The sequence below is a fragment of the Thamnophis elegans genome, chromosome 7, assembly GCF_009769535.1.
Source record: "Thamnophis elegans isolate rThaEle1 chromosome 7, rThaEle1.pri, whole genome shotgun sequence".
Classification (NCBI taxonomy): Eukaryota; Metazoa; Chordata; class Lepidosauria; order Squamata; family Colubridae; genus Thamnophis; species Thamnophis elegans.
The window spans coordinates 55,778,256-55,791,871 of record NC_045547.1 but is presented as its reverse complement, the minus strand read 5'-3'; the positions used below and the strand labels follow the sequence as shown (position 1 = coordinate 55,791,871).

General features: G+C 50.5%; 1 protein-coding gene and 1 long non-coding RNA gene across 5 annotated transcripts in view; one reads left to right on the top strand and one right to left on the bottom strand.

Moving 5' to 3' along the window:
- The window catches only part of DOCK4 (dedicator of cytokinesis 4), a 387,382-nt gene that overhangs the window by 622 nt on the left and 373,144 nt on the right, over window positions 1-13,616 (top strand). The gene's annotated exons all lie outside the window — the stretch shown is intronic.
- The window catches only part of LOC116511270, a 30,027-nt gene continuing 18,048 nt past the window's right edge, over window positions 1,638-13,616 (bottom strand). Inside the window, exons 2-3 of the long non-coding RNA XR_004255732.1 lie at window positions 2,407-2,507; window positions 1,638-1,789 (exon numbers count right to left, since the gene is read on the bottom strand). This is a non-coding gene — a long non-coding RNA (uncharacterized LOC116511270). The remainder of the gene's footprint in view (window positions 1,790-2,406; window positions 2,508-13,616) is intronic.

The following is a 13,616-nucleotide window of genomic DNA, read 5'->3' as shown; positions in this document are numbered from 1 at the left end:
AGTTTTCCCCTTCTTGCTTTTCGCCTCCCCTGTTCCCCGAAGTATCGTTTGGGCAGCTCTTGGTTTTAAAAATATAGAAGAAAGAAAAAGGAGGGATAATTGATTCATTTGCAGTAGGTGGTTACTATGTGTCGTCGGGAGAGACTGATGGCTTTTTGGAAGACTGTATTTGGAAGATGCTTTTAACCGCGTGTCCGATTGAACCGCATCTTTCAAAGGTCAACTCAGTCTAAGCAGTCTAAGCAATGTCGTGATGTTGTTAAAAATGTGTAGCTTTGATTGTCGAGTGTCGTTGCAACTTAAAACTGCTGTCTCCTTTGTAAATTGTGAACAGTATCAACGCAAGGTTGAATGCGGTGTGTGTTTAGTTTGAAATCAGATAGTAACCTACTTCTAATGCTGGTGATGTTTTTGTTCTGCTTTTTAAATACAAAAGTGTTTGCATTACACAAGAAAATAGACTGGGCATTGTCAAGGAAGTTACAGGGCAGAGCAGAAAAAAAATCCATCCCCTACTCTACAAAAGATGAACAACAAAGAACATTAGATATTGACTGATGGATGTAGAATTTCGCATCCTTCTCTGTTCACCCATCTGCTGAATACTTAAAACCACTTACTCCTTTTATTCTTTTTCTATTCTGATACTTATCTGATACTTATCTGATACTGATTCTGAAACTGTCAAAAATAGTAATGCAATTATGTAACTAACTTTTTTTAAAGCTGGCAACCTGTCTACCATGTACTTTCTATTCAGTTAATAACCGAAAGACCAAGAGCATCAGCATGTTTTAATTAATAAACTGTTGTTGCTTTTTTTTGCTAGATTAATTTTCTATTTCTGGCTTGGAGCTGGAGTGCAGATACTTTTTGGCTGATAAGCAAAGTAATGAATCCCAGACTATTTGCATGGAAGTAAGCCCTGCTAGCAAAATTAACTTCTTGATAAACATATATGGGATTGAATTAGAATAATGCTTCTTGTTTTTAAATCTGAAGAACAAAGATATAAATATTTGCACAAATAAGCTAGTGAAAGTCATGACAAAAATGTTAGAAATTGGAGATATGCCACACTGTTGAATATTGTATTGGACAAAACAATTCAAACAAAAATGCAAATACTATCTTGGCAAATACTATATTGATATCACATTATGCTTAATAATTAGTGGAAGGGAAGATAGGTTCCACACCACTAGCATTCTTAAAATTGATCCCAGATGTTGTTTCTGACCCAAATATTAATTTACAAAATTCATTAATAGATTTTCTTGATTTCTGCCTAGATATTGATTAGGATTACTGCAACAATGTACAGATTTTTCAAAAGCATTCTAATATATAATTGAACAACATGTGCAATATTGCTGGTCAAATATTTCAAGTTATAAAAATCTTGCTTTTTTAAGACTCTTTTTGAAAAGGAAAATAAAGACAAAAATATCATTTTTATTACAAGGTTATTTTAGCTCTATAGAAAGGGAAAGTAACATGCAGAACAATAAATAATCAGACTGACTGTGTGTGTGTGTGTGTGTGTGTGTATTCAGCCTGATTCCACAGTTGTCATTTTTTTCTCATTAATCTATACTTTGTAACCCATAATGACAAAGTGAAAACAGCATTTTAGAAATGTCTGTAAATTTATTAAAAAGAAAAAACTAAAATATCACATTGGTACTAGTATTCAGATGCTTTGCAACAACACTTGAAATTTGACTCAGGTGCCTCCCATTTCTCTTGATCCTCACGGACAGGTTTCTACACCTTGATTGGAGTCAACCTAAGGTAAATTAAATTGATTGGACATGATTTGGAGAGGCACACACACTCTGTAGAAGGCCTCACAACTGATAATGTTGATAGCAGAGCAAAAGCCATGAGGTCAAAGAAACTGCCTGCAGAGTTCAGAGACAGGATTATTTCATGGCACAGATCTGGGGAATGCTACAATAAAATTTCTGCTGCACTGAAGGTTCCTAAAAGCCCAGTGGCCTCCATAATTCTCAAATGGAAAAAGTTTAGCACAACCAGGACTCTTCCAAGAGCTAGTCACCCAGTCAAACTGAGCAATTGGAGAAGAAGAGCCTTAATAAGACAGGTGACCAAGAACCCAATGGTCACTTTGGCTGAGCTCTAGAGATCCTGTATGGAGGTGAGACAGTGTTTCAGAAGGGCAATCATCACTGCAGACCTCCACAGATCTGGGCTTTATGGCAGATGGTTAGACAGAAGCCTTTCCTCAATTCTAAACTCACGAAAGCCCACTTGGAATTTGCAAAAAAAGCCCCTGAAGGACCCCTCAGACTGAGAAACAAGATTCTCTGGTCTGATGAACCAAGTTTGGCCTCAATTATAAACATCATGTCTGGAGAAAACCAGGCACCACTCATCACTTACCTAATATCCTCCGAACATTGAAGCATGGTGGGGGCAGCATTATGCTGTGGGGATGTTGTTCAGCAGCAGAGACTGGGAGACTGGTCACGATTGAGGGAAAGCTGAATGGAGCAAAGTACAGGGATATCCTCAATAAAAACCTATTCCACAATGTTCAGGATCTTAGACTGGGCCAAAGGTTCATTTTCCAACATGACAATGATCCCAAGCACACAGCCAAGACAACACAACACAACACAACACAGGAATGGCTTAGGGACAACTCTGTGAATGTCCTGGAGTGGCCCAGACAGAGTCCTGACTTGAACCCTATTGAACATCTCTGGAGGGACCTGAAAATGCCTGTCTACCGATGATCACCATCCAACCTGACAGCTTGAGAGGATTTGCAAGAAAGTATGGCAGAAAATCCCCCAATCCAGGTGTGCAAAGCTTGTCGCATCATATCCAAAAAGACAAGGCTGTAATTGCTGCCAAAGGTGCTTCAACAAAGTACTCTGTGAAGGGTCTGAATAGTTATGTTAATGTGATATTTCAGTTTTCTCCTAGGCGCTGCTTGGAGTGTCCAAGCACAGGTTAACTTCAGCTTGCTGCCCAAGGAACTGAGTTTTAAAATTGATTGTAGCTCCGCCTCTTGGTTGCCTCAGAGGCTCAGTTTAAAAAAACTCAGTCGCCCTACAGGACGTCTATTCTGGGGCTCTAGTCCTTGTGCAGCAAGCTGGACCCCCAAATTCTAGCATAGTTGTAGCTCCCTTATTTTATCTTGTTTTAGAAAATTTAGCTTAGGTTGCCGTGACCCGTCAAAAGCACGGAGGACAAAATCGCGCTCGACGAAAGCGCGCATGTGACGTCATCACAGCGCGACGAAAAAAATTAAAAATTGAAATAAAATTAAAATTAAACCAAGCCGATTCACATAAAGGTAAGGGTTAGGGTTAGGGTTAGGTTAAGGGTTAGGGTTAGGTTTAGAGCGTTAGCGTTAGGTTTAGCGTTAGGTTAAGGGTTAGCGTTAGGTTTAGCGTTACGTTAACAGTTAGGTTTAGGGTTAGGTTAAGGGTTACGTTTAGAGTTAGGTTTAGGGTTAGGTTTGGGGGGGTTAGGGTAAGGTTTTAGCTTTATTTTTACATTTTTCGATCACAGCGCGATGTTTTCGTCGCGCTGTGATGACGTCAAATGCGCGCTTTCGTCGAGCGTGATTTTGTCCTCCGCGATTTTGTGGTGGAACCTAGGTTGCAGATAGCTTCGTTTACAGTTCTAGTCTTCTGTTAGCTCCGTCTGCCTTTGCATCACACAGACAGGCTCCCTGGAGCGCTGACAGCCCAGGCATTGTCTTGGGCAGATCGTGGAGTCGGTGGGGGGGGTGCGCCCGGGCAGCTATTTGTGAGTACTAGGAGGGCAGCCAGGTAGTCAGGATTCCCCTAACAGGAGCGTTAGGCTCTGTGAAACCCGATGATGCTCCAGGCGCGCACGCGAATGGCTGCCATTTTAAAACTCCTAATTTGGCACGCTTTCGTTCCTGGGCTCCAGCCGCGCAGCTTGTCTAACCCAGCAGATCGCCGCGGAGGGCCGCCATAAGCCCGGAGCCTCGTGCTGGGTGACCAGGCAGGCTCTTGCCCTCCTTCTCTCCTCAAGTGGCTGCAGGGATTCTAGGCCTGACCAGCCTTTCTACCTGCCATCAGCACGGATCTGCGGGTGTGGGGCTGTTCACCTCAGCCGGCTAGACCTCAGCGCTCTTCAAAGGCCCAACGCGTGGATCAGGCTCTGTCTCACCTCAGGCCTGGTTTACTTAGCTGCCACAATGGAGAGGCAGCTCAGTCCTCATCACAGCGTGGAAGAGAGGCAAGGGGAAAAGACCGGGCCCACTCCCAGCAAACGTAGTAGGCCCAATCCATTGGCCAAGGGAGTTGGGGTGGATGCTTCCCCAAGGAGGAATCAGCCAAAGGTGGGGATGGCCTCTAAGGCTGAGGAAAAAATGGTGCTGCGCCACCAGAAGGCCCTGGAGAAACAAGTGAGGTCGGGGATGGGTCTCCCAGAAGTGACTCCCAGTGAGGGGAATCTCCCTTAGGCCCAGGCAGTGAGGATTTTGGGTTCTGCCCCAATCCTCATAGGGCATCTCTGATGATGAGAACCCCGCCCCTGAGCAGGCCACCAGCTCAGGCCTGTTTAACCCCACCATGTTTAGGGCCATTCTCACCAAGGCCCGGGCAATGGGGCCCCAGATGGGTCTTCCGGCCAAACCTCCATCTGACCAGGCTGGGCATGACCATAGGGCCCCAGGATCCCGGTGCAGGCCTGTTTAATGAGGTGCCTCCACCCCTGGACCTGGTTCTGGCCCCTCAGTTATTCCTAGATATTATCCAATGGCAATGGGCCCAGCCAGGGACAATGGCCAATCCCAGTGGGATGGACAGGAAGCTGTACACTATGGAGGCCCCACTGGAGGAGCTCCTGAAGCTCCCCCAGATGGATGACCCTATCATGTCCCTCACCTCCCCCTCTTCCCTTCCCGTGGAATTGCTGGAAGGGCTTAAGACGGAGGACAAGAGGGCAAAATCCGCGGGTCTCAAGACCCACCAGGCTACCGCCTGGGCCATGCGCGCTTCCGCCAGCTACTCCTATTTTGGCAGGGCAGCCCTGTTCTGGCTTCAAAAGTTGTGGGCGGGGCTTCCAGCAGGAAACTCTAGAACTAGGCAGGACATCACTAAGATTATTGCTGCTGTGGAGTACTCCGCCGACGCCTCCCTTGCAGCCACAAAATTTTCCTCCAGGGCCCTGGCCTCGAACGTTACCTCGAGGCGCCTGCTGTGGCTTTGCCACTGGCAGGCTGCCGTGAAGGCGAAATGGAAGGTGGCTTCCACTCCCTTCAAAGGGAGTTAGCTCTTTGGGGAGGCCTTGGACCTATTCCTAACTGAGTCCAAGGACAAACGCAAAGTGCTCCCTCCAGTCACCAAGAAGCAGGAACTGAAGGGCCAGCCTTTTCGTAAAAAATTCTTTCGGAACAGCGAGCCCTCCACTTCCTCCGGCGGACCCAGTCGCGCCTACATCCGCCTTCAGGATCGCTCTCAGGATAGGTCCTTGTTTAGGGACATAGGCAAGAAGCAGGGGTTCTGCAAGCCTTTCCGAAGGGGTTATTCAAACAAACCCTTTCGGAAATCCAAGTGACTGTCACAGAGCTCCCCCCATAGGTGGCCGGCTCCAGCTCTATGCCGCCCAGTGGGAGGAGACCATGACGGACATCTGGGTCAGGAACACGGTCCGCCATGGGCTGACCCTGGAGTTCCTGTCCCTTTCCCCGAGAACCTTCCTCCGTTGCCCCATCCCCAGGTCTACCCACAAGCTCCAACAGAGATAGACCACCTCCTGGAGATAGCAGCCATAGAGGAGGTCCCCAGGGGTCAAGAAGGCAGGGGGTTTTATTCCATCCTCTTCCTGGTCCCCAAGTCATCAGGGGGGGTGAGGGTGATCCTGGACCTCAAGAAGCTGAACAAACATCTAGCATACAAGCGCTTCAAAATGCAGTCCCTCCAGACCATCCTGGGCTGCGTCAGACGGGGCGATCTGCTGACTTCGATCGACCTGAAAGAAGTGTACCTGCATGTTCCGATCCACCCGGTGCATCGCAAGTTCTTGAGGTTCCAGTTCACCAATCGTCATTACCAGTACAAGTCCCTCCCCTTCAGACTCTTGTCGGCCCCGCGGACATTCACCAAGCTGCTGGCCGCTGTGGCTGCACGGCTCAGGTCTCTTCCCGTGAGATTGGAATGCTACCTGGACGACATCCTTATCCACTCGTCGTCCAGGGGGCAGGCCTGTGCAGACTTGAGCACCACCATCAAGCTCCTGCAGCTCCATGGGTTCCCCATAGTGAGGGGGGAGGAGTATCCAGAATGGGTTGACTTTGTCCTCTCATGATTGGATGAGTCAGATAAGCTCTTTGGGCAACGCCCCCTGGCCAGCAGGACTTCCCGTATTTTGACTCATCCTACTCAGGGAAAGGATGCACCACTCTGGACCTCCAGTAATTTACAAAGGATTAAGGAAAATAACCTTGGACCCGGCGAATCCTGCCTCCCTACATTGCACACAGCCTCCTCCTGTAAAGACTGGACTGCCACAAGCCCCCTGGGGCGGCACACTGCCCTGGCCACTGAGTGAGACGGAGTCACTCAGGGAGGACCCTTGCCGGGCAGGCAGGAGGAGAGGGCATATATGCTTCCTAGAGGCAGCCCTTGATGCAGAGGCTAATCAGGAGCAGAAGCGCTCCTCTGCTCCCCTCAGGGGTTGAGCCACGAGGGTTGTTAAAATGCCCTGGAAAGCCTGCGCTGGCAGCTATCACCAGTGGACAAGATGAGAGCCGGAAAGGCTCAGAAAGAGCTGCGGGAGGCAGGGGGAGGTGAGCGGCAGCCACATGGCAAGCCTGCAAAGGCAAAAGCCATTTCCATGTGCTCCAGCAAAGAGGAGCCTTTTGAATTTGGAGCCGGGGGCCATCTTGAAACCACGTGGTCCAAGATGGCGGCCCCCAGCAGCTCAGAGGAGGCAGGCAGGAGCCCAGCACTCAGCCCTCCAGCAACAACCACAACCGGAGGCTCTGTGGAGCCCTTGAAAGGTGAGAAACCATTGCAGAGGCATTAGCCAAGGGCGGGGGACGCAGCAAAGGGCCAAAAGGAGGCTTATTAAGGAGGTTAGAGGCAGGCGGTAGATCAATCCCCCCCCCAAGCCTACCTCCTAGATGAATCACAGAGGCAGCTGCCACAAGATTGCAGGAAGAACCCCCCCCAACCTGAGAACTCCTCCCCCCCCCAGGGGAGGATCTCCTTCGGCTTCAGTGTTTCAGAAATCTTGCCTAAAAGCCCGTTCTGTCCCTTTCTAACTGCCTAGCAACAGGAGAAGGCTTCCCCCTTAAGGACACTCTCCTTTAAGTAGGAGAAAGAGAGTTGGGGGCGAGAAGGCCATCAGAAAGAGGCTGTCCAGCAAGAGCTGCGTTTTTTTGTGGCTAATTCTTGCTTCCCCCTTAAGAGCATTCTCCTTTGAGTAGGAGAAGGAGGGGGGAGGGGTGAGAAGTCCCTGAGAAGGAGGCTGGCCCCTTAGCAAAAGCTGTTTTTTTGTGGCTAAGTTATGAGGGCGGGGCTATGGTATTTGCCCTGCAGAGCCATTTGGAAAGAAGGGGGAGGAGGGGCCCCACGTGGCCCAAGCCGGCAGCCCCTGCAGCCTGGAAAACACAGAGGGGGGAGGAGTAATCAGCTCGGCTGCTAAAGGCTGCAGCCCCCAGGGAGGGACAGAAGAACCTCCAATCAGGTTAGAGATTACCCCCCTCCCCCAAGGCCTTCCAAGGGTGGGGGTGACTAGGCAAAGAGCAAATGCAATGCAATACAATACTATGCAATACAATAGCAGAGGGGGGAGGGACCTTGCAGGTCTTCTAGCCCAACCCCCCTGCTTAGGCAGGAGATCCTATACCTTTTCAGACAAATAGGTATCCAACAGCTGCTTAAAAACTTCCACTGTTGGGGCATTCACAACGTCTGGAGGCAGGTTGTTCCACTGATTAATTGTTCTAACTGTCAGGAAATTTCTCCTCAGTTCTAAGTTGCTTCTCTCCTTGATTAGTTTCCACCCATTGCTTCTAGTTCTGCACTCAGGTGCCTTGGAGGATAATCAGGCTGCCTCTTCCCTGTGGCAACCCCTGAGATATTGGAACACTGCTATCACATCTCCCCTAGTCCTTCCTTTCAGTAAACTAGACCTACCCAATTCCTGCAACCGTTCTTCATAGGCTTTAGCCTCCAGTCCCCTGATCCCCTCTGTTGCTCTTCTCTGCACTCTCCCTAGAGCCTCTACATCCTTTCTACATCATGGTGACCAAACTGAATGCAGAATTCCAATTGTGGCCTTTCCAAGGCCTTATAAAGTGGGATGAACACTTCACAGGAGCTTGATTCTATTCCTCTGTTTATGCAGCCAAAAACTGTGTTGGGTTTTCTGGCAGCTGTTGCACACTGCTGGCTCATATTAAAGGGTTGTCCACTAGGACTCCAAGATCCCCTTCACAGTTACTACGGTGGAGCAAGGTATTCTGTACCTGTGCACTTCACCTTCGTTGCCTAAAGGTAGAACCTTACTTCATTGAATCTCATTTTCCTAGGTAGTGCCCAATGTTCAAGGGTATCAAGATCCTTCTGTATCTTTAGCCTGTATTCTGAAATGTTGGCTATTCCTGCCAGCTTGGGGTCATCTGCTAACCTGATGAGTCGTCCCCCCCACCGATCAGCATTTATCAAACAGAGAGCTAACAGTTATCTGGCTCCTTCTTATGACCGCTTGAGATAACAGCAGTTCTTAAAGAAACAGTACTACTATCATGGCATATATTTTGCTAACCCAACTGTTAGCTTACACACCTAACACCCTCATTCAAATCACTGATGAAGATGTTGAAGAGTACTGGGCTCAACACAGAGCCTTGGGGGACTCACTGCATTCTTCCCTCCATGAAGAGGCAGTTCCATTGAGGAGTACAGGTGTGTGCGGTTGATCAACCAGTTACCAAGCCATCTGGTGTGACTATGTCTAACCCACATTCCTCTACTTTATCTAGTAGTAGGTTATGGTCTACCTTATCAGGACTTGCTGAAGTCCAAGTTAACTATATCAATGGCATTCCTATGGTCCACTAGGGTTGTCACCGTATCTAAGAAGGCAATATGGCTAGTCTGGTATGATCTGTTTTTTGACAAACCCATGTTGGCTTTGGGCTCTTGAGCCGGTTTTTGTCCCTTTCTGAAGGGGGGAATCACATCAGCAATTCTATAGTGGTTCTCCGGTACTCCAGGATCTCTGATATAGATATAGTTTCAGTTGTTTGGAGATCTCGTCCGCCAGCTCCTTCAGATCCCTGGGGTGTAACCCACCCGGTCCTGGGAATTGGACTTTGCCTAAGATAGACAGGCTACCATTTCTTCCCTATCTCATCTTGGGTTCCTAATCTGAATTTGGGGTGCTGTTCTTGATAGGTTGGATTGTTTATCCCTTCGGGTAAAGACAGATGCCAAGCACGAGTTAAATAGTTCGGCTTTACCCCTGCTGCTTGTCACCTTCAGGCCACTTTCTCCCAGCAAGGGACCAATCGTTTCCTTAATCTTTCTTGGTTTTATCAGGCGGGAAGATGCCCCCTTTTGTATTTTATTTTATTTTATTATTGTTGTTGTTGTTGTGGTTCTTGTTATTATTATTATTTTACCTTTGTGGCAGGCCTTTATTGTGAGCCTTAGCTTCCCTCACTTCATCTTTACACGCACTCTAGTGGCTGCCCATTAAACTCCGTCTGTGTTTACATTCAGAATATCTCTGCGCTAATCCTAGCCATAGAATCATAGCACCCTTATGGCCAGGGGAAAAAAGGGTCAGACAGGCTGGCCCCATGCCAGAACCCACCACAAACTCAGAATGGGATGCCCGACTATGAGAGATCGCAGAAGCACCTCAGATAGCCTATGAATTTAGACAACATTCGCTGAGGGCAGAACATATAGCAGGGGTGGGGAACATCTGAGCCGACTGGCTCAGCCGGACCAAGGGGACAATTTGGAGCAGAAGCTGCAGCCAGCAATCTTCAAGGAGCTGGCAGAGTGCTTTGGATGCCCGGAGGTCGACTTATTCGCCATGCCTCTGAACGCTCAGCTCCTGAGGGTCTTCTCCAGGTACCAGACATGGGGGGGCAGAAGGGGCGGAAGATCTGCGAAGCCCCTGGCCCAGGGGTTGGCAGTATGCCTTCCGCCCTTACCCCTGATCCCCAGGGTCATATGGGAAACCCTTCGAGAGGGGGCGGAAGGGGTTCTGTTGGCGCCTCACTGGCTCCAGAGACTGTGGTTGCAGATCTCCAGTCGCTTTCAGCGGAGAGGCCATGGAGAATCCCCCAGGAGGGGATATCCCTTAACCAGGGGTCGCTGGAGCACCCAGACCTTCAATGGCTCCAGCTGACCGCTTAGCTCTTGAGCGGAGCATCCTGGGGAAAGACCTCTTCCCCCCAGGGTGATGCAGACTATCCAGACTGCCCGCACACCCTCCACAGAGCGTATCTATGGCTCCAGATGGCGGGCCTCTGCCTCATGGCGTAATTCCCTGGGGCACAACCCTAGCCAGGCCTCAGTGCCTCAGATTCTGGACCTCCTCCAGGCAGGCCGGGACAGAGGGTTAGCTTCTAACACAATTAGGAGACAGGTTTCAGCCATCTCGCCGGTTCTCCTGCGTGGCAGAAACCAGAGCTTGACTCACCATCCTATGGTCAGGCAATTCCTCAAGGGGGCTTCCAACCCCAAACCGCACACAGCGTTCAGGTACCATTCCTGGGACTTACACAGGGTAGGGGACGCTCCAATAGGCGCTCCATTTGAGCCTTTACGAACAGTTTCCCTTAAGTTCCTGATTCTCACGGTGGCCTTTCTGGTGGTCATCTCCTCCGCCAGGCAGATATACGAACTGCAAGCTCTGTCCACCGGGGAGGATCTCTGCTTCTTCCACCAAGACAGAGTGGGGTTACGTCCTTCATCCCCCGGGTGGGCCCCTGCTTCCATCAAACCCAGGAACTAATTTGCCCAACTTCTGTCCAGACACTTCCCAACCGTTGGGAAAGAAGTGGCTCACTCTGGGCGTAAGGAGGGCTCTGAGGATTATCTCAGGAGAACCAGGCCAGACAGGAAATCTGAAGCTCTGTTTGTCTCCTTCCAAATAGGGACTTCGGTAACAGGGTGACTTCCACCACAATAGGTAGGTGGTTGCGAACCTGCGTTGCCACTGCATACCAATCGCAGGGCTTACAGACACCAATCATATCACAGCTCACTCCACGCGGAGCGCAGCCACGTCCAGGGCCTGGGCCACGCAGACAGCCCTGGCCGGAATCTGCAGGGCAGCCATGTGGGCTTTCCCCTCTCCCTTTGCTAGGAACTATAAACTGGACTCTTTTGCCTCAGCAGAAGCCTCTTTGGACGCAGGGCGTTGCAGGCGGTTCACAGGGCGGGGCCCACGCCTCAACTGGCATGAGCGGGGGACATGGGGCCTCATGGGTCTCCCTCCCTAGGGACGTGCAGGCTTTGGTACGTCCCATTCTGGATACTCCTCCCCCCTCACTATGGAGAAAGGGCGTTGGTACTTACCTCTTCTCATAGTGGGGGGAGGAGTATCCAGTCCCTCCCTGACTATGTTTGTACGACTAAGTTTTATGTTCATTGTTTTATGAAGTTATATAAATATTGATGTTGAAGACGATAAAAGCTAAGAACTGAATTAAGAGTCTGGAGTGAATGGTGCAACGAGTCGGATGGAGCTCTTCGTCAAATATGGGAAGTCCTGCTGGCCAGGGGGCGTTGCCCAAAGAGCTTATCTGACTCATCCAATCATGAGAGGACAAAGTCAATCCATTCTGGATACTCCTCCCCCCACTATGAGAAGAGGCGTATCAGGTAAGTACCAACGCCTTTTCTCAGTCAACCTCGCCAAGAGCCACCTGAATCTGACCTGCAGAATCCAGCACCTTGGAACGATAATCGATTCCGAGACCTGCCAAGTCTTCCTTACTCAGGAGAGAGTGGACAGCATCTGGACCCTGGTGAGGAGCATCCGCTCGACCGGGTCTGCGTCAGTCGTCTCCCTCTCGCAGCTGATTGAGAAGCTGGTATCGTGCAGCTCGGTGGTCCCAGAGGAGGAAGGCCAGCAACTCCAGATGCATGATACGGGTCTCCCCCGAAGGTCCTTCAATCCCTCAGGTGGTGGCTGTCGGATGCCCTCCTCAAGGGCAGTCATTTCAGGGAACCAGAGCACCTGATAATCACCACAGACGCCAATCTCTTCGGCTGGGGTGCTCATCTTGGGACCTCGGTGGTCCAGGGCAGATGGTCGCAGGCGGAGCTCTCCCACAACATCAACTGGCTCGAGCTCCGGGCAGCAAAACTCGCCCTGCGCCACTTCCTCGATCAGGTCGGGGGCCGCGATGTTCTGATTCTGACGGACAACATAGCTGCCAAAGCCTACATCAACCACCAGGGCGGCACACAGTCCCTGGCCCTGATGTCGGAAGCGGAGGCCCTGGGTCGCTGGGCGGAGAGACATCTGGCCTCTATTTGAGCAGACGACATCTCCAGCGTGGACGACGTGACGGCAGACTGGCTCAGCAGAACCACCATCCAGAACTCAGAATGGCGGCTGCACCCGAGACTGTTCTGCCAGCTGTCCGGGAGGTTCGGCCACCCAGTGGTCGACCTGTTCGCCTTGCCAGCCAACATGCACCTCCCCTGGTTTTTCACCAGGTTCCACTGCCCAGGGGCGGAGGGCACAGACGCTTTAAGATCCTGCTGGCCTCCAGGTCGACTGTACGCCTTCCCTCCTCTTCCTCTGATTCCGCAGGTCATCTGAAAGATACTGAAAGAGGGGGCGGAGGTGTTTCTGATATCTCCTCACTGGCCAAGGAGGACTTGGTTTGCCGACCTGGTCAGCTTGTTGGTATCCTGGCCGTGGCGCATACCTCAGGAGCAAATCTGCCTCAGCCAGGGGGCCATCCAAAATCCGGAGCCCCAGTGGCTGCAGCTGGCCGTCTGGCACTTAAGGAGAACCTCCTGAGGCTCCACTGTTTTTCTGACAGAGTCATCCAGACTACTTTCCACCCTCAGAATTTACAAGGCAACCTGGTTGGCCTTCTCCCGTTGGTGCCTCAACCGTCAGATAGTGGTCTCATCCGCGACCATCCCGCAGGTCCTCGAATTTCTGCAGGACGGTTTGGACAAGGGCCTTGCGCCTAACACTCTCCGTAGACAGGTGGCTGCCCTGGGCACCATTCTGTCCTCTGACTCTCAGCTACCACTTTCCAGACATCCCCAGGTAAAGGGCTTCCTAAAAGGGGCATCCAACATCTGTCCGCCCCCCATCCATAGGTACCCTTCCTGGGACATGACTGTTGTACTGCAGGCGCTTGCTGCACCACCATTTGAACCATTTCGGACGGTGGGCTTACACCACCTGACCCTTAAGGCGACCTTTCTGGTCGCCATCACCTCAGCCCACAGGATATCAGAGTTGGCTGCCTTGTCAGTTAGAGGTGACCTCTGCATCTTCCACTCCGATAGAGTCATCTTACGATTGGATCCTGCCTTCGTCCCGAAGATTAACACCATCTTCCACAGGGCGCAGGAGGTGATACTTCCAGACTTCTGTCCTCATCC